Here is an 18,446-nt window from a genome sequence, read left to right as displayed (position 1 = left end):
TAAACTCTTCCTCCACTACCGCATCTCTAATAATTTGCCTGTTAACTACTGGCTACAGTAAGGATATTTCTGCTGCGACAGGTGAGAAGGAATCTGTGCCTTTAAAAAACCCAGTTCAACTCAGAATTTTAACTGGATTACAACTCATTATTTGACATAAAGTACATCATCTTGCCATTGCCAAAGGGAACGAGAACATCCCACCAACCCAGGAAAAACACTACAGGCTTTTGTTTTGGTACTCCTTTCTTGTAGGCTTGAGATGGTTTTCTCTGGCAAGGTTGTCTACTTTCTCTGCAGACTCAGCATCATTTCAGGTTTCCAGCACCAGGCACTCATTATTTCAAGACAATAGAGCAGTTCTTTCACTTCAGCAAGCAGGAGAGAGAGAGAGAGAGAGAGAGAGAGAGAGAAGTTCCTTTCCTTCCAAGGTCAAAGCACCTCTGCTAAGTTCTCTCGGAAAGCATCATGTAGGAACCAATCACTGACAGTTGTCAGGCAGAACAGTGCCCCTGACCAAGCCATCAGTTGCCAGTTAACCGGTCGACCCGACTCCTTCCACAACCTGGTTCCTAGGATCCACTTGGTGCCGAGGAGCCTGGTTTCTCCTGTCCGAAATACAAAACCTGGGAGCACAGTGTCCTAGTAAGCAGGCTGTTTAACTTTGAGTCTTCTACTTAAAGGCACATCCTGACTATGGGTCCATCGATCAAACAAATAAAATAAAATAAATGGGAACAAAGGAAATAACAGGAAGGACTCTTACTGGAGTAAAGTTTGAAACCAAAGGTTTTCAGTCCTGGGGGAGATACAGCACAGATTTGGTGGGGAGTAAGGCACCCTCTGCATCAGACTGCTATCAATTGAGCCAAGTTTGACACTTGACACTGGTGGGATAGACTTTCAACTTGTCAGTTGCCTGGGACCTAAGCTCTAGAATTCACTCTCTAAATTAGCCAATTAGCCTACCTCCGTTGTTGGCAAGGTTCTAGAATCCATTGTTAAGGATGAGATTTCTAAATTCTTGGAAGTGCAGGGTCGGATTAGGACAAGACAGCATGGATTTAGTAAGGGGAGGTCATGCCTGACAAACCTGTTAGACTTCTTTGAAGGGATAACAAATAGGTTAGACCAAGGAGAGCCAATGGATGTTATCTATCTTGACTTCCAAAAGGCCTTTGATTAGGTGCCTCACGGGAGACTGCTGAGTAAAATAAGGGCCCATGGTATTCGTGGCAAGGTACTAACATGGATTGACGATTGGCTGTCAGGCAGAAGGCAGAGAGTTGGGATAAAAGGTTCTTTTTCGGAATGGCAACCGGTGACGAGTGGTGTCCCGCAGGGTTCGGTGTTGGGACCACAGCTGTTCTCTTTATATATTAACGATATAGATGACGGGACTGGGGGCATTCTGGCTAAGTTTGCCGATGATACAAAGATAGGTGGAGGGGCAGGTAGTATGGAGGAGGTGGGGAGGCTGCAGAAAGATTTAGACAGTTTAGGAGAGTGGTCCAAGAAATGGCTGATGAAATTCAACATGGGCAAGTGCGAGGTCTTGCACTTTGGAAAAAAAGAATAGAGGCATGGACTATTTTCAAAACGGTGACAAAATTCATAATGCTGAAGTGCAAAGGGACTTGGGAGTCCTAGTCCAGGATTCTCTAAAGGTAAACTTGCAGGTTGAGTCCGTAATTAAGAAAGCAAATGCAATGTTGTCATTTATCTCAAGAGGCTTGGAATATAAAAGCAGGGATGTACTTCTGAAGCTTTATAAAGCATTAGTTAGGCCCCATTTAGAAAACTGTGAGCAATTTTGGGCCCCACACCTCAGGAAGGACATACTGGCACTGGAGCGGGTCCAGCGGAGATTCACACGGATGATCCCAGGAATGGTAGGCCTAACATACGATGAACATCTGAGGATCCTGGGATTATATTCATTAGAGTTTAGGAGGTTGAGGGGAGATCTAATAGAAACTTACAAGATAATGAATGGCTTAGATAGGGTGGACGTAGGGAAGTTGTTTCCATTAGCAGGGGAGACTAGGACCCGGGGGCACAGCCTTAGAATAAAAGGGAGTCACTTTAGAACAGAGATGAGGAGAAATGTCTTCAGCCAGAGAGTGGTGGGTCTGTGGAATTCATTGCCACAGAGGGCGGTGGAGGCCGGGACGTTGAGTGTTTTTCAGACAGAAGTTGATAAATTCTTGATTTCTCGAGGAATTAAGGGCTATGGAGAGAGAGCGGGTAAATGGAGTTGAAATCAGCCATGACTGAATGGTGGAGTGGACTCGATGGGCCGAATGGCCTTACTTCCGCTCCTATGTCTTGTGGTCTTATGGTCTTAAATCTCTCCCTCTCTTGTTACCCCCTTAAAACCTACATCATTAACCAATCTTTCAATCACTTTCCCAATATATCTATGTAACCTGGAGTCAAATTTTGCCTCCTGTGAAACATCTTGGGATGTGTTCTGACAGACAATGTTATGGAAAATCCCAGAGCGTCTTCATCTTCTTACAGGTTTGATTCTGATTTTAATACAGTTGTTGAGTGCGGCGTATTTCCAAATCTTGTATTAGTTGAACCACAGTCTCGAACCGGCCACAAAGGACTCACCTTGGTAGATGACTGGACAGTTAAAGGTTGAAATGCCAACATGGTGCAACCGTTAGTAAACAAGACTGAAACCAGAAGGAATTCAATGCATCCATTTATAGAACACTGGAGCGACACAGAGTTCGGGTTAATTGAGTTACCGCTTGTGGTAGTTCTGCAGGAGAGAATCTTCATTAAGATTCAATCACTGCAGACAATAGCTTTAGGAAAAGATTAGCAGGGAAGGTAATTATTTTAGTTCAGCAAGAAATGCCTTGCAATGGAAATGAAGCTGAACAGACGGTAAAATATTATTTATTCACTACAGCCAAAAAAGACAATGCGAATTCAGTGAGCAAGAGACATAAAGGGAATGAAGAGTCATTGGGAGGCCCTTAAACTGCAGCTGAGGAGCAGGATAATGATCATATTTTCATTACGCCTCTTGTGCTTCTTCTGCATATACAGCAAGTTCCATTTCACTATGAATTTATTCTCTATTCACCTCAAGAGTAAATCTTGTCGACTAGTTTCCTTAAATCAACCGATCAACAGAAAGCTAACCGGTTCTGGCAAAAATAGAAATCTGGCCTTATTTCGGTGCTAACCATCATTTCAGCATGCTTTAGCATAAGGCATGTTCAAGTGTGTCAGCCATGGCAGCACTTGTAATTTGGGGTTTTGAGATCCGCCCTGGTGATTAGGGCATTAAACCTAGGCTGATACTCCAGCACAGTGCTGAGGGGGAACTGTACTGTCAGAGGTGCCACGTTTCAGACGAGATGTTAAACTGAGCCCCCATTTGCCCTCTCGGGGATGCCCCGGCAGTATTTGGAAGAAGAGCAGGGTGTCAATGTGTCAATGTATCAACAAGCACATGCTTTGGCAATTACATTGTTAAGCTAAATGCCTTATTAAAGACAGGTGATGGTTGTTGGCACAACCTCCAAAAGAATATAAGTAGTCCAGCTAGAACAGTTGGGGTGGAGGAACCATAAGGAGGTTGTATCCCTGCTGAACTGTATACAGAACAAACTTGCTGAAGGTAAAAGACACACTGCTATATTATGCCTCCAACATATATTAGCATTTGAAATTAACACAAGGCCAATAGTTACCCCTTGAACAACATCACAAAAATACAGTCGATCTGGTTTAATCATTACCACCTTGCTGCTGGTGGTGTCTTGTTGTGCACAGATTAACTGTGCTTTGAATATGTTACACTTCAAAAGTATTTGATTGGATGTAAACTACATTTCTAGATGGCAACTGGAGGCAATGAAGGAGATATTAGAACAGTTAACCAAGGTCTTGGCCAAGGGGGTAGGTTTTGAAAGGTGGAATGAGAGATTTGAGAAGGCAATTCCAGGGCAGATGATCTTGGCAGCTGAAGGCACAGCCAAGTGGGGCAATAGTGACTGACCTATTATTGAATATCTGCAAACATATGTGCTGCTATCTAAATGTTGGAGTTTTGTTTTTTGTGCATGACTGATTAGAAGGCAGTCACAGTTGTAGGATCATTTACTTTGTAGATGTACAGCCATGGTAATCAGAATTATTACTTAATGCATTCATTTTTGGTGTTATCGTTATTCCATAATATTGTAGTCAATGAGGAGCCCTGGAAATGTAAGTCAAAAGTAGTTTATTTACTACTCACAGCTAGGAAATAGAACAACAGTCCAAGTCCCAGCGGGGATCACCCTGAGATGCCGACTCCTTCCTAGGCCGGCTTTTATCTTGGGGCATTAACGAGTTCCCTATTGGGCCTCTGCCCCTCAGCGGGGGAGATCATACGCCATGATCCACCGGGAGATCAATCGGGTTGTCCCCATGGCTCTCGTGGGGGCTATAACACATAATTATAAAAATCAGAAACATAAGGACCAGACTTTGCGGAGTTGGGAAGACTCTGCAGACTTTTAAAAATGGAAAGTGGAATCTAAATGCAAAGCTCCCGTCCCCATTTCTGACAGATCTAACTTTTGCTTGTTTGGGAAAGGAGGCATGATGCAATTCACACCAGGAAGGAAACCCAAACTCAGCAGGGCCATTCAAACTCAATGCTGAGTTCAAACAGACCCCATTTTGGCTGTTGCAAGGGCCTTATCATACGGTGTGGAAGTCACAAATTTGAGGAATAGATGTAAACATTTCTGAAGGGAGAATAAGGGTTCTTTAACTCTCATGATCTGAAGTTTTATAAAATTCCCCATTCTCTTAACTGTAAAAACCCTGGCTACAACTGTCAGTGATTGTTAAGAAAAACCTCTATTGGAGTGGTTTGACTGACAGGCCAGTTGGTGTAGCTTTTGTTTGATAAGTTTCAATAGTGTTCATTGTTCACAGTTCCCTAAGAGATATTCATTTTGAATGCTTGGCTGAATGCTAAAATTATCTCAGCAGGGTGTTCTCAGTTCACAGTTTGATTGGCAGAATAAAGGGACTATTAAAGATAGGGGTATGAACAGAATTTGTTTTTACACCTTAAGATTTAAAAGCTTTGATGCTTTCATGAATGGGAGTTTTTCAATATCAAGTTTGTATAGTGAGAGCTGTATTATATTTTCCGAAGTTTATTTTATTTCATCTCTACATGACTCCGGAGGTCTACCCATTGTGGATACTTGGTGAGTGGTTATGGAGTCGGACTGGAGGACATGAGGGGCCATTGAGGGGGACGGCTGTTGGGGGGGGGGGCTGTGAGGGGAGAGAGTCATAAGGCCTAAAATATTCTAAAACAACTGGTATGAGGTCCAAGAGGACCAAGCTGGACCTTCTAAGCAGCCCATCATGGCACCCATCTGCCTTCATGACCAACTGCTCTCCGCTTCCGGGATTTGCGGGCATCCTGAAACCCCCTCCCCCACAGAATGAAAATCAGGATTTCTTTGACCAAGGAAGGCCTAGTGAGTTGAGAAATTTCCTGACTCAAGCTACCCACATTGGTGACCAAAGTCCAACTTCCAACAGGTTGTGGGATGCGGTGGCCTAGTGGTATTGTCATTGGACTAGTAATCCAGACATCCAGGGCAATTCTCTGGGGACCTGGGTTCAAATCCTGCCACAGCAAATGGTGAAATTTGAATTCAATACAAATCTGGAATTAAATATCTAACGACGACCATTGTTGATTGTCGTAAAAACCCATCTGGTTCACTGATGTCCTTCGGGGAAGGAAATCTGCCATCCTTGCCTGGTCTGGCCTACATGTGACTCCAGACACACAGCAATGTGGTTGACTCTTAAAATGCCACTCCGTTCGAGGGCAATTAGGGATGGGCAGCAAATGCTGACCTTGCCTGCAATGCCCCTTTCCCATGAAAGAAAATGGCAATAAAATTTGAATAAATGAGAGGAAATTAATTGAAAGCAATTAAAGTTTAAAAAAAATTCAATCAGGGTTGAAGTAAAAATGGCAGCATTATATCACCACTCATTAAGAATCCTTAGCCAATTACTATTGCAGTTTTATAGGCCTTAATGTGAACTGGTGCTTGAACTGAAAATTAATGGAATGTAAGATTTTAAGCAACAACAAAAACCAACCCTATTGAAAAAATATTGATTTGCTTCAGTTGGAGTATTTTGTAACGCGGGTTTCAATTTTATACCTCTGTATGCTTTAACATCCTTTAATTTCAGCCGGTAGCGAGGCAAGGTGAATAAAACCCCAGGGACTCTCAGATAGGCATAGAATCCCTACAGTGCAGAAGGAGGCCATTCAGCCCATCGAGTCTGCACCGACATTCCGAAAGAACATCCCATCTTGGCTTACGCCCCCCCCCCCCCCACCCCATCCCCATAACCTAGCAACCCCATCTAACATTTTGGACATTAAGGGACAATTTAGCATGGCCAATCCATCTAACCTGCACATCTTTGGACTGATTTGATTTGATTTTGACTTGTTTTATTGTCACATGTACCAAAGTACAGTGAAAAGTATTTTTCTGCGGCCAAGGGAACGTACACATTACGTACATTGTAGACAAAAGAATAATCAACAGAGAACATTGACAAATGGTACATCAACAAACAGTGATTGATTATAATGCGGAACAAGGGGCCAAACAAAGCAAATACATGAGCAAGAGCAGCATAGGGCGTCGCGAATAGTGTTCTTACAGGGAACAGATCAGTCCGAGGGGGAGTCGTTGAGGAGTCTTGTAGCTGTGGGGAAGAAGCTGTTCCTATGTCTGGATGTGCGAGTCTTCAGACTTCTGTATCTTCTGCCTGATGGAAGGGTCTGGAAGAAGGCAATGCCTGGGTGGGAGGGGTCTCTGATAATGCTGTCTGCCTTCCTGAGGCAGTGGGAGGTGTATACAGAATCAATGTGGGGATGGCAATCTTGTGTGGTGCGTTGGGCTAAGTTCACCACACTGCAGTTTCTTGCGATCTTGGGCCGAGCAGTTGCCATACCAGGCTGTGATTCAGCCGGATAGGATGCTCTCTATCGCACATCTGTAGAAGTTTGTGAGAGTTGATGCAGACATGCCAAATTTCTTTAGCTTCCGTAGGAAGTAGAGACGTTGTTGGGCTTTCTTGACTGTTGCATCAACGCGAGTGGACCAGGACAGACTGTTGGTGATGGTGACCCCCAGGGACTTAAAGCTATCGACCATCCCTGGCACGGTGAGGCAGCAGTGCTAATCACTGTGCCACTGTGCCACATGGTGGGCACAAAAAGCCAGATAGCAAGTAGCAGCGCTGATAAATCTCAGGCGACTTGAGTGATATTAGCTGGGCATGGGTGTGGTTAGACAACTGGAGAATGTATCTCGAAATCTAAGTGAATAAACGGAATGATGTGTCTGATTGCTATTTTTTCACCATTTCGTCCCTTGTGCATGTAAAATTCAAAACGTCTCTTTGTCATACGCAGTTTTTCTACTTTTCGCAATACATCTACAAATGATAAAATGTGGCTGGAGACATTAAACCAGATTTTAAAACTCATTTAATATTAAAAAGCTGAATTCTGTGTTCTCAATCAAAAGTCGGCCATTTTCAAATGTTAAAAATGTTTGATACATATTTGAATGCCTTGTAGAATTAGTTTCCAGTGATTTCCAGATCGAGGGAAGCTGTTGTTATCTCTGTAATTTCACATGCAAAATTAAAAGAGTGGCAGGATCCTTCCACCCTGGCTAACATGTAGATACTGCATCAGACAAGGTGCTTGCCCTTTCTTTACACTGATTGCTCAATGCGTGTTAGAAGTCAAGTCCAGCAGGATGGTAGAAATAATTAATAGTCATCATTAGGCTGTCAAATGCTCATACTTCCATCTATACCCTTTGCAATTTTCCCATGGGAGTCACCATGATTAAGACTCTCCCAGCTGACGTGTGAATTACTTGTCAGCTCTCTGGGAGATTGGCCTATTTTATAAAGAGCGAATATGATTGATGTGTCTGTCAGTGGGTCATTCTGACTCATTGTGAACAATATTCGTCGATGTGCCTTTTAGAGCAGCCTTATAGATCAAGGGAAAGAATGATCAGAATACATTTTTTAACCTTATAATCCTCAGTTCCCTCCATTGCAGCATGAGATGGTGAAGGTGATTGAAAGACACCACAGGGCTCATTATTCATTTGGAAGATTTTCATCAAGGACGAACAGTTCAGGTACTGCAGAGATTTGCAAATGTTTCCTTGTTTTTAATCTGTAGAATTAGACAGTTAAACTCAGGGCATCAATATGTGTTTTTTTTGCCAGTCCCCCCTTTAGAGATCCCTATCTTATGTGTATCCTCCTCTTGGGGTATACATTCTACATGGACCATATCAGAAAACAAGCAATAACAAACCGATAAAGCTATGGTTGCCTGATTTTCCTTCGGTCTTGTGGCGCAGTGGGTAGTCCCTACCTTTGAGTTCTGGGTTCGAGTTCCACCTCCAGACTTGTTGGCCAAGGAAGGTGCATTCATAAGGCGGCCAATCAGGTTGTGTATGTCAAACTGCAAATCTTTCCAACTAGCCAGTGGCTGACGGTAAGAGTGGGAGAGACTCCTGGTCAGCCATGCTTGATGTGGCGCTCTTCAAGTTATAAGCCCCTGGCGCTAGACTTAGCGACCTGTTCCGGGAAATACTAGCTAAGGAGACAGACAAACATTTGTCTCAGAGGCAGAGAACTCCTTTCAATTGAGCAGGTTTAATTCTGGAAGCCGATTTTTGTTTTAGGCTTGGGACAAAACTATTTGGATCCACCAGCGCTGATCTCAACGGGGGTGGAAGTTGGGCTTCTGGAGTTAGCAATCGTGGCTCTGAGAGAAACTATGGAATAGCCAGTCAAAGTTCCTATCCCTGAACATGCTGGTGCTCTGTGTTTCAAAGCATGCACATGCAAATATTAGGCATTCATAGAAGTGGCTCAATTGCAATCCTCCCATCTTTGAACATCGACTGTCCACACTCAAATGTGTGAGATAAATAATTCAGTGATGCACTGCAAAGGTGCTCGGTTCGATGGAAACTTAATCAGTAGGCTAGTGCTCAAACTATTAGCCAACGGACTGGTGCCCATTAAACTGTATTGTAATGTCAGTCAGTGGACCAGTGTCCATCAAACTCCAATCTAACACGAGTCAATGAACAAATGCCCATAAAACCATAATCTAACAGGAATCAATGGATTTGTGCCCATCAAGCTGTCATCTAATTTCATTGAGTTTCCACTTCGCCTTATCACTGTTGGATCATTCCAAACTGCGCAAGATACCAGCTACTCTGGGGAAAAGGGTAAGTTTTATTGCAAGCATCTGTAAACCAGGCAGTTCAGGTCTGACACTGAATTAGATCGTGCAGCCTAAAAGTGAAATGATGTGAAAGAGTTAATTTTGCATCTTTGATGCAATGATATATAAATATTCTTCCAATGTTGCAATTAACTTGCGATGAAACTGAACACACATCTCTCCTTCTGTGAAGACAATCCTCATATTTATGAAAACTTTTAAGGTTTGACTGTTGGGTTCTTAAATTGTAATGCATCTCATGTACGGAAGCACTAAATAGCCACCTTTCATTCATTCACAGGGTAGCACCATTTCAAAAATGTATTTTGTGGAAAGTGCGATGGCTGGGAGATGTTAGGAAATTAAATGTAGTGGGAAATTTAGGGATTAACAGCACTGAGTCAGAGGTATACGCCCACACCTGGCCTGCATTACACTGTCCCATTCAAACTTAAACTCTTTGATGGAAATGAATAGGATACCCCTGTTCATCCAGAGTGATTCACTCACGATCCATTGTCCTCTGGGACATTCTTGTCTGACCAGCCATGAGCCCATTATGGAATTTGATGGCCTTGTTCCTCTATAATTTGGAGGTGAGTTAGATATTCATAGTATGGACCTGTTCTTTTGTGTATACGGGAATGGGTAATCAAAAGTCCAGATAGCGATGATGAGGTCACATTTGGACATATCTGGATGGAATCATCTTTGAGGTGCTGGGTGGAGCCCGGAATCCTGTTTGAACAAATGGAGAGCAGAAGGATTTGAAGAACGATCGGGAGAGGCCATGAAAAGACTACCAGAGAAACAGGCTTTCAGGCAGCATCTGAAAGAGTCTCACTACTAGCAGGAATATGTTCTGTAATGCAAGTATCATTTTTGCCTACCTGTGTAAGTGGAGTCGAGAGCTGTATGTTCATTTTACGTGCTGTTTGATGGGATATCATGTATTAGGGTTAAGAGATACATGTAATCTGTTCTTGTTTAGTTTGAAGTTTAAAAGTTTAAATATTGTATTTCTCTTGTTATATTAAAATTTTGTTTGTAAAAATAACCAAGCCCTATTTCTCATGCAATCACTCCTGGATCGAATCGGACTTCCTGTACAGTCTTAAAAATACAAAAAAAAGTTATGGTTCTGGTCCAGTAGGTTAGCCACAGTGGGGACCTGGTCTGGCATTCTTACCAAACGAGAAACGGAGTTGACCCTCTCATGAAGGACGAGAAGAATTGGGCTAAAAATTCTGTTGCATCCTGCTGGGGAGATGTTCCGGTCCCACCGGGGCGGTTCCCCGGCGGCATGACCAGCGAACACAACAAAATGCCATTGACATCCGCGGGACCAGAAGACCCCGCTGGCAGTCAATGGCTGCCTGCCTCTGCTGCCGGAAAGCCCGCAGAGAGGGGAGGAAGTGGGGGGGGGGGTGGAAAATCCCTCCCATTAAATTAGTTCCTCCTCCATAGATGCTGCATGAACTGCTGGTTATTTTCTGTTTTTAATTCCGTTACTTCTAAGTCCATTAATATTACGAATAGGACATTTTGTGAACATTGCTGCAATAGACTGGCTGCCATTCCTGTTCATACAACATTAGCAAGTGCACTTCAAGGCCACACAGCATCTGCTCTATTAATATAAATATTATGTTCTCCAATGTGTTGAATTTAACAAAAATCCGTGGAATTTTTATGAAAGTGCTTCCATTTTATTTTTTGCAGAAGAATACTGAGCATTGAAAATACTTCAGGAACTGCATTTGCAAGTACCCTTTCATTTTAAGAAATAGGCAGTCCTTTACTTACTTATAATAATAATATTAATATGCATCTTTATTGTCACGTGTAGGTTTACATTAACACTGCAATGAAGCCACTGTGAAAAGCCCCTAGTCGCCACACTCCGGCGCCTGTTCGGGTACACAGAGGGAGAATTCAGAATGTCCAATTCACCTAACAAGCACGTCTTTCGGGACTTGTGGGGGGAAACCGGAGCGCCCGGAGGAAACCCACGCAGACACAGAACGTGCAGACTCCGCACAGACAGTGATCCGAACCTGGGATCCTGGCACTGTTATTATTACTTATTGTAATATTCTTTTATTATGTATAGTTTGATGATTCATAGCCCATAAAAACAAAATCACATGATGTTTGGATATATTTTGTCATTATGTCTCACACTGCCGGCAAACCCACATCAGGGTGTTTGCCAGAAGAATGCAGTACCGCTTAACTGTTTGGGATTGTCGAGATCATCCTGCTTCTTTTGTAATGTTAACTACTTCAGAGTTGAAGCATTTCGGCAGCCATTATATCAAGTCTGGAGGGTGGGTGAGAAGGAACTCACTTCAATGTACATTCTGGGCTCCATGTGATATGAAAAATGAAAATCACTTATTGCCACAAGTAGGCTTCAATGAAGTTACTGTGAAAAGCTCCTAGTCGCCACATTCCGGCACCTGTTCGGGGAGGCCGGTGCGGGAATTGAACCGTGCTGCTAGCCTGCTTGGTCTGCTTTAAAAGCCAGCGATTTAGCCCAGTGTGTTAAACCAGCCTGACTCACAAAGGAAGGGTACATAAAATATCAGGGAACAGCCCATCTAAGCTCAGAGTTCAGAGCATAACCAGAGGGACACGTTTGTGTATTTTCCAGCCCTTCCTGCCGGAGGCTGGGCCTTTTTAAAAATGGCACCAGCTAGATTGCCAGCTTTAATGGGGCAGTGAGGTTACTGCAATATCCCGCATGGGGCCTACGGGTTGGGAATGCTTGCAGGGCCATGGGCTCCCCCGCTAGGGGTGGGATATTTCAATTACCAAAAGTAGAGAAGGTCGGCCAGTAGGGCAAATACCTAGGAAATACCAGGTACAGGGAACGTAAATATACTGTTTATAAATCAAACTTTGTTCTTATTTTTACTCCGTTTGGACTCCCCCATCCTTATTAAAGCTACCCACCCCGTTTTGAGGCTATTTCATCCGGTCAAGTGTGGGTCGCTCAAAATGGGCCCCAGGAAGTGCATTCAGTCAGACTTTGTACCTGGAGGCTGATTCCTTCCTGAGCTAACCCCAATAGAAAGCGGGGGATGGGGAGGGGGAGGAGGGCATTATTGTTGCGTGGCATCTGTACAAATACAATTCTTTGCAAATGAGTTTACAGAGCCTTGGTTTGCATCTTGTTTTGTCCCCCCCGTCCCCCCCCCCTCCCCTCCCCCTCCTGGTGCCTCCCGCAGTTTGTTAAAATTCCTGCTCTGGGTCTGCATGGCAAGACTCGGATATGGTAATATTGTTGAAAAAAAACAATCTTTTGAAATAAAGTATGCTGAGCAAACATTAATATTTAAATAGCAGGAAGCCAGGTTGCCAATTGTTTAAGGCTACAAAAGCATAATGTTCTGTTTCAATTCCTGCCAAGCCCCTTTGTATTCGAAGTGGAGCAGCTGTCTTCTATTATTGATGGCAGTGCAGTGGTGGTGGGGAGAGTCTCGTTTGACTCTGGAAGATGCCTATCTGAAGCCTTCAAAATGTTATTGTTGTTCGCCAAATGTTTGAGTGGGACCGTCGAGGTACCGCGTCGCACCTTTAAATCTTAAAGCAAAATCTCGGCAATATCGACTGAACTCCCATCAAACGTCGCAATAGGGAACATTTCCGTGTAACTTTCCACAGGAAAGCTCGCCAAGTGGAGCTATCGAATCAATATAGTACACAACAGGAGTGGAGATAGTTAGTCACCAGTGCAACGTGAGGCACAGCCAGCCCATATTACACATCTCCTGGATTCAATTTTCATTGAAGTCAGTGTGGTAATACCAGGTTCATTGTGCATCAGTCAGTCAAAGGCAAAAGCTGGTGAGAGATATAAAACGGGCTGCAGATTTGCTGCCCCCCCCCCCCCCCCCCCCCCCTCCTCCATTTTACATTATTGCCTCCAAGCTTCGTCCACTATGTTTTGTCAGGTTCGTCTGATTTTTGCAGCATGTAAAGTTAGGACCAGGTAAATTATTGCTTCCTTTAAAGATATGCACGTGCCAAAAGAAATCTAGGAGTGTGAGAAGGCAAGCTGGATAAAAGATGCATATTGTACCATGCTCTTTAACACTCCAAATATCTTTAATTTCTCCAATGAACTAGGACAGGAGACATTTTCGATTCTGATTTCTAATAATGTGGACGCCCATTTTAAGCACTGCTTCCACTGCTAAACTGCATCATCATTCAGCAAAACATTACCGTTGAAGCTGTCTGGCCTGACTGCTTCAGTGCTCTCTCCTCACCATCTTTGTGCATTTTGGTATCTATGATTAGGCTGGAGATTTGGAGGAGCTCAATTCTCCATGGAACTGTGCTACAATTCCAGTGGTGCCCTGTCCTCCCTTCCCAACAGGAAACTCTGCTTTGATTGGTGCCAGAATGCCACACCTTGCCATATCATCCTATACTGCTCCCCCTTAAGCTCCACGATAATGGTTGACGTTTCCAGTACTTTCAACAATTGTCTTGAAATGCAACATTTTGGGAAGATACTTCTGGCCTCCAGCGCATTCCTGTTTGCCATCACTCCATCGTCAGGGGCCATGGTTAGGCCCTAAGCACTAGAATTCCCTCCCTAAACATCTCTCTCTCCTCCTTTAGGACACTCCTTAAAACTATAGCTATAGGATTCTGGCCCTGCCGTGGGTGGGCCCATCCCAAGCGATGCAGAAAATCAGACAAAAGTCGAATGATTTTCGGTGGGATTGGGCGACTCAGGCAGCAGATGGAGCCTGATAGTCCCACCCTATGTTTATCACCAAGCTTCAGATTAGCTGCCCCTTTATGTGGCTCAATGTCAAATTTTGTCTGATATTACTCTTAATAATAATAATAATAATAATAATCGCTTATTGTCACCAGTAGGCTTCAATGAAGTTACTGTGAAAAGCCCCTTGTTGCACATTCCGATGCCTGTTCGGGGTGGCCGGTACAGGAATTGAACCCGTGCTACTGACCTTGCTCTGCATTACAAGCCAGCTGTTTAGCCCACTGGGCTAAACCAGCCCCTCTTGTTAAGCACACTGAGATTTTCCCCACACTCAATGGCCAGGGTTTTCTGAGCAACCTACTGCATATTTTCCACTGGCAGAGGAGCCCACCATTAGCTGGTGGCGGGATCTTCTGGTACCACCTTTGCCAATGGGGTTTCCCGTTGAATGCATCCCTCGCTGCCATGAAGCCCACGGTGGCGGGAGAGGGGGATGCACCATTGGAGAGACCGAAAGACCCCTCTGATGTGAGCGGCTGGAATGTTCTGGCCAAGGTGCTCAAATAGTCGTTTGTAGTACAGAACGCGAGTCTTGCGAGAGAAAAAAAGAGACATGTCAAAGTTTTTTGGCTTGCACTCATCAGGAATAACGCATGATGAAAAGATTCAACATGTCTCTTTTTTTCAGTAATAATCAAGGTGTTATTTTAAAGCATGCGGTTGCTGATATGTTTGGAAGACATGGAATTCATAAACAATGCATTGCAGTGTGAGGGTACATCATTGGATTAGATATTTTAAACATAATCACATCTATCATTTTCTGGCATCCTAGGAATTTTCTCAATTTGGCAGATCTATACTTCTCATCATTAAAGGCATAATTTAAGATCCTTTAGGTTCTGTCTAATTGTGCTAAAAGGAACAGTGTTACCTGATCAAGTCCATGACTGACAAATAGGTCTACAGACTGATGTACCGTCAATTACCACGAGACGAGAGTGGTGGAACAATCGAGTCTTTATTGAACAAGATGTTGTGCCTCCTGTAGCTGGAACCAGAATGGCTGCAGCACAGGAGAGCACACACTTTTATACACCGCCTACTGGGCGGAGCCAGCAGGCAGGGATTTACCATCGTACCTCTAATATACGGGCAGTGCCGTAATGCATATAATTTACCACTAGTGGTGTTCACCACAGAGACAAATAATCTTGTGATGACATGATCTGTTACACAATGTTAACATTGTTAGAAAATGAGCTATTCTTCATACAAAGTCAATCCGCAATCATTAAAAACTGTGTTGCAAATATTCACATTGAAGCCTGTGTAACATTTATCGCATTTCATTTTCTCACCAAAACACAACCCGGATATAAAAGCAAAATACTTTCCCGATTGTGGAAATCTGAAACAAAACAGAGGAACGCTGTAAATAGTCAGTAGGTCAGGCAACACCTCTGGAGAGAGAAACATTATTGTTTCAAACTGAAAGTTGCCCATCAGAACTGGAAGATTAAAGGTCATCAACCTGAAATGTTGGCCTGCATTTTTGCCAAGTCAGGGCAACTTGGGAGATATTTAAAAATGGTGGGTAGGATCCAGATGCGGACATCCCGCCTCCATTTTTGACAGATCCCATTTTTACCGACAGGAGGAAAGGGTTGGAAATCTGAACTCTTTTTTTGTTGACACACCTTTTGTTGATCCGATCGCTTTAACTGTAGGAATGCTTGTGAAGGGTCTGTTTAAGTATCTTAATCTGAGGTGTTTGAGTCCCCAGCCCTTTACCAGTGAGAAACAGTTTGCAGTTTTCATTTAGAGTAGAAAACAGACACCTACAGTTGGAGTGCATTGATTGATTAGCCAACTGATGTAGCTTAGGGAAAGCCATTAGCCCCCTGTTTTTTTTCAATTCCAATAGACCCCCAAGGTTTGGTATTACAGCTGAGTCAATTATGGATGCTTGGCTGAGTTTCAAATAGTCCGGAACCATTTACCTCAGCTGGGAGCTGTGTTTACATTTTGATTGACAGTTTGAAGAGATGATTAAAGGATTATCTGTCTTTGATGTGGCCAGTGCAATAGATATTTGTTTTTACAACAGATTACCTACTTGAGGGGATTCACATTTTTGCATGGAGTTTTATGAATGAGAGGAATTTTTAGTAGTAAGCGTGCTTGCGTGAGAGCATTAGGTTATTAAAAGTTTTTTTCTCAACTCCATTTTAAAGACTTGGCTCCTGAGATCTGCCCATAGTGGAGATTAGGTAAGTGGTTACAGAGAATACATTTTAGATTTCTATTTACTGGCATGTTTACCGAGGTACAGTGAAAAGTATTATTCTGCGTACATGAGGGGCATGAAGGGAGGATCTTGGGTATGAGGGAGTAATGAGGGCTTGAGGACTTGACATTCATCATTAAGACTGGACCAATGTCTCGGTAAACAGAGACAGACATTCTAGCCTGCTGGCCTCACCACTCGTCCACTTCCATTGCAGCCTTGGAGGCCCAACTCCATCCTGGAGCAAAAACATAGCAGGCGGGGACCATTATTAAGGAGACGGGTCTGCCAGATCAGCAAGGTTGCAAACTTGAGCTTCCTGCAGCCTCCTCAGAAATCTAGCCTGTTAACTCGGTCCAGCTCTCTTCACCAAAGCTGCCTGACCTGCCAAGTGTTTTCAGTGTTGGCCGTTTATACTTGAAGTCTGATATAAGCAGAGAATTGGCTCTTTGCTACTTCTATTACCCCATACCCAGTCCTTTATGGCAGAGCTAACAAGATAGTGATCCAAGAGGCAACTGCCCTGCTCTTTCATTGACATGTAATTCGAACACACACTTAGTGACACTACACAGGGAGGTTGGAGTTATTCACAAAGAGAGCAATCAGGGTTAATGCCAACGCTGCCCTCATTCTTACAATGAAAAGGTGAGCTGAATGTGAGATCCACACTTCCTTCAAACATTTCCTCATCAGAATTCCAGTGTGTAAATGTCAACGAGAACTCCAGTCACCAAACAATACTTAACAGACAGTAATCCTCTTTAATCACTGCCTTTAAACACCAATTCATTTCAAAACCATTTTAACTGGAGACTGCAAATGATTTGTGGAACTAAATCTCCCTCTTACCTGAGAGTTGCTATTAATTGGTTCCTGCGCTGGGCGTGGGAACATATCCAATTTGATCTTGACGTTAACCACATGCTGCCTGTTCGAGATATCCAGGTAAATGCACACGGTTGTTGTGTTGACCAGCTGCAACAGTTAGAGAGGTTGTGGTGTCAGTAATTCACACAATGAAGGATCATTTCTTGTTGTAGAGCTGGATACACATCCAGTGAAGTCCATTCATAATCAAATAGGTGGAACTGAACAAAACACATATGAAACAAACAGGCAGACAGTGCAGGGATCCCTCGTGGCCGTTCCCCTTCAAAACAAGTATACAGTTTTGGATGCTGTTGGGGAGGATGACCTACTGGGGGAAGGCCCTAGCGGCCAGGTCTCTGGCACGGAGTCTGGCTCTGGGGCTCAGAAGGGAAGGGGGGAGAATGGAAAAGCAATAGTTGGAGGAGATTCAATGGTTAGGGGAATAGACAGGAGATTCTGTGGTCGCGAGCGAGACTCCCGGAAGGTATGTTGCCTCCCGGGTGCCAGGGATGTCTCGGATCGTGTCTTCAGGATCCTTAAGGGGGAGGGGGAGCAGCCAGAAGTCGTGGTGCACATTGGTACCAACGACGTAGGTAGGAAAAGGAGTGTGGGGGTAATAAACGAGTTTAGGGAGTTAGGCTGGAAGTTAAAAGCCAGGACAGACAGAGTTGTCATCTCTGCTTTGTTGCCGGTGCCACGCGATAGCGAGGCTAGGAATAGGGAGAGAGTGCAGCTGAACACGTGGCTGCAGGAATGGTGTAGGAGGGAGGGCTTCAGGTATTTGGATAATTGGAGCACATTCTGGGGAAGGTGGGACCTGTACAAGCAGGATGGGTTGCATCTGAACCAGAGGGGCACCAATATCCCGGGAGGGAGGTTTTCTAGTACTCTTCGGGAGGGTTTAAACTAATTTGGCTGGGGAATGGGAACTGGATTTGTAGTCCAGCAATTAAGGTAGCCGATATTCAGGGCGCCAAAGCGTGTAATGAGGCAGTGGGGAAGGCAACACTGACAAAGGAGAATACGTGCAGGCACGGAGATGGGTTGAAGCGTGTATACTTCAACGCAAGAAGCATCAGGAATAAGGTGGGTGAACTTAAGGCATGGATCGGTACTTGGGACTACGATGTGGTGGCCATCACGGAAACTTGGATAGAAGAGGGGCAGACATGGTTGTTGGAGGTCCCTGGTTA

The 18,446-nt window shown here is 43.9% G+C and overlaps 1 protein-coding gene across 1 annotated transcript in view; it reads right to left on the bottom strand.

Moving 5' to 3' along the window:
• The window catches only part of axin1 (axin 1), a 368,189-nt gene extending 350,935 nt beyond the window's left edge, over positions 1 to 17,254 (bottom strand). The window contains exon 1 of the mRNA XM_072481665.1: positions 17,233 to 17,254. The gene's annotated coding sequence lies outside the window, so the exon portion shown is untranslated. The remainder of the gene's footprint in view (positions 1 to 17,232) is intronic.
• Positions 17,255 to 18,446: the final 1,192 nt, after the last annotated feature.

The sequence above is a fragment of the Scyliorhinus torazame genome, chromosome 17 (genome assembly GCF_047496885.1).
Source record: "Scyliorhinus torazame isolate Kashiwa2021f chromosome 17, sScyTor2.1, whole genome shotgun sequence".
NCBI lineage: Eukaryota > Metazoa > Chordata > Chondrichthyes > Carcharhiniformes > Scyliorhinidae > Scyliorhinus > Scyliorhinus torazame.
Note: the sequence above shows the minus strand (reverse complement) of the source record. Positions and strands in the feature narration are given on the sequence as shown.